This window comes from Apium graveolens, chromosome 4, assembly GCF_009905375.1.
Source record: "Apium graveolens cultivar Ventura chromosome 4, ASM990537v1, whole genome shotgun sequence".
NCBI classification, from domain to species: domain Eukaryota; kingdom Viridiplantae; phylum Streptophyta; class Magnoliopsida; order Apiales; family Apiaceae; genus Apium; species Apium graveolens.
This window is the reverse complement of record NC_133650.1, coordinates 289,595,328-289,598,603: the sequence shown is the minus strand read 5'-3', so window position 1 is coordinate 289,598,603 and position 3,276 is coordinate 289,595,328.

The following is a 3,276-nucleotide window of genomic DNA, read 5'->3' as shown; positions in this document are numbered from 1 at the left end:
CTTAGGTGACAAGAGAAATATCTCGGGAAGCTGTCAACATTAAGTGACAGAAGAAGCATCTCAGGAAGCTGTTAACTTCATGAAAGAAGATTAATTTTTTGTCATGATGAGAAACCACTTCAACTCCAACAATTCTGCGGAACACTCTAAGTCAGTGCACCTTCACACCATGCATCATTTTTTCGAGAGCATGTCTTATAGTCAAAGAGTTACTTGCATAAACATTTACTAAATCACTTGTTAAAGTTAATTTTTCAAGACTGGTATGTAAGTGTGGGATACCATCATTACATATTAGTTGAAAATCCCATCTATAAGGAATTCTTAATATCAGTTCACAAGTATTAAATCTTCAATATTTAAAGGACTTGTGAATTTATCAGTAATCCAGTACCTCGTACTTAGTGATACTATCTTGATTATCATGATTACAATGTCATATACATTTGTGATAATTAAGTACTATGGTATTAAATTTGAATATTATTTTAACAGATTTAAATTATGATGTTAGACAATTCCATTCCATATCAGTCTCATAATTTAAATTAAATTAAAATAATATGCAGCACAGTTATTTGTATCATGTACGAATAATTGTGATATTTTTAGTATTAGTGATATTATTTAAAAATTTTATTCTGAGTAATCAATGCTTATTTCTAAAATCACTAATATTGAAAGTTCAATTATTTTCTAAGTTATGTGTATAAAATTCTCAATATTTTTTATGCTTAGAAAGTATTTCTAAAATTACTAATTATCCAGAGGGTGATTGCCATGTATATACGTCATATATCCTATTGGTCATTATTCAAGGATAATTATAAATATTTAAGTGCTAGTATCTAACTCATAGATATTTAGTATTTATTTTAAGTAGTCTGGATTATGGAAATTGAAGCAATTTAATGATTTTATTTGCTCCATAATTCAAACTAACTTAAAATAAATAAGCAGCATGATTGATTATAACAAAATCTGTTAATGATTGATATCTAGTATATTGATAGTAACTAAACTGTTATAGGTTAATTGTGAGACTTTGGTTTTAGTGAATTTATTAATTTATATCTCAAGAATTCACTGAAATCAGAATTATGATTATAACATGATTTGTTGTATGCTAATTTTTGACTTATATCAATTAATGATATTTAGTTAAGAGTTTAAGTATGAATTAATTGTGAAGTATTAGTATTTGTGGCATTACGTAGAATCCTCTAAGTAATCAATGCTTAACCTCAGACACTTATACTAATATAAAAAAAGGTGTAAAAAACTTTCTTAAGTACAACTATGGTCATTGTGGATAATAATTTATTAAAAGTAACCATATGTTGTCCACTTAAAATAATTTTTATACTTATTTGAAAATTCCTTAATGCTTTAATATAGATGTCATACTCATTGGATCAAAGTGTATGGAACTTAGAATGCTTTTCTAAGATTGCAAACAAGACGATGTTGGTTAATATTGTTTTATTTATCGAACCAATATTATTTGAGATATTATAGTTTTTAGGAGTTAACAATTGTATAGTTTATGCAAATGAATGCTAAATGTCTATCTAATAGATAGTTGGTATTTAATTTATTAATATCTTATTTTAATATATTTGAATTATGATGTTAGACAATTTCATATCATATCAGTTTCATGATTTAAATTATATTAAAAAAAGGTGCAATAATTTGTATCTAAAGTACTTGGAAAGTATCATTCAATGATATATTGTTAATATTTTGTTGCAGATATTTGTGAGATTTTAAGTTTCAGTGAATTTACATGAGTTGCTATATCTGATAGATTCACTATAATTTAAAATCAGCAATATAATCATTCTTATGATTTCCTTGCAGGTATAGCTGGATTATGGAGCTACGAGAGGAGTGATACACTTGTGAGAATGAGTGTAAATACGAGTGGAGAGAAGAGTGAAACACTTGTGAGGTATACAAAACAGAATATCCCATTCCCTATCCCTAAACATGGTTCTTGATATTTCGGGACCTAACTAGGGATCTAACTTAATACTTCACCTCGAATCTGTTTATGACTGGAACCTCACTCTTAGGGACCTAACGTATACAGATTGGATTCGAATAGTTAGGCCTAACAATTGTGATCTAACAGTTGGGAGGTATAAGGATGTTGGGAAGGTTGGTTAACAGGATAATCAACAGTGAAGCCATTTCTGCAACATTTAAAGGGACATGGTTGATCAGAATATGACTTGTTATTTTTTTCCAACCAAGTAAAATATGAGAACTCCTTTAGACATCATCATACATTCCTTCTCTAAGGGGGAGATAAAATTTTAAATAATAGTTTGGAGGATTCCTCAACTAAGGGGGAGAAATAGCAGGCAGGAGGAAAAAGGTAAAGCACATGCACACTACATCACACCATTGTTGTTTGTAACCACGGATCCTATTGTACGGGAGAGGTGGTAAATACGAATGTGATTTCCTAGTGATCGGAAGAAGTGGATCGGTTCATTACTATTCTTCATAAAGGGAGAAGCTGTTTTCTAAAAGGGGAGTACCATTAGTTTTTATCTGAGGATCCTATTGTACGGGAGAGGCGGTAAATGAAGGTGATCTTCTTTAAGCAGTTGCATCTCATATGGAGAGAAGCAAGAGAGATATGTGCTTCTCAACAGGAAATGTAGTTGTACAAAGGAAGCTGCTGATGATTACTTCAAGACTGAGAAGTGTTATCTGGCAGAGATCTAAAGAACCAAGGAAATGAAGATGAAACTACTTGAAGATCAGTTCAGTGCTACAGGAACAAACATCTTTCATTTCAGTTACTCAAGAAATCTGGAAATGCAGAATTTGATCCAAAAACCCAGTAGCATTATTTGCAAGTCCTGGTACTTTACTTTTTCTAGTTGTTAGTTAAGTTATCCTCTCTATTTAATTTGTTTGTTAGGTTTAACAATCAAATAGGGGGATATTGTTGGCGAGACTGCGTAACTGTATGAACAGTTACGTGATAACTCAACAGGAGTACAACACTAGAACAGAACATATTAATAATACCACGACTACACAAGAAATCAGAAGAAATGAAGATAAGGAAAATACAAAGAATCAAAAGATTAGGAGAAGGCTTGAAGTCTGTTTACAGTTCACTGAAAGAAGTTCATTAATATGTTCATGCCTTAATGAAGAATAAAGGTTAAAGACTTTCAGGATTTCAGAAATGTTGAAGATTCGGTGTATAAGTGATACAAGTAGATTTCAGTGTATCGGCATTGATTGAAGATA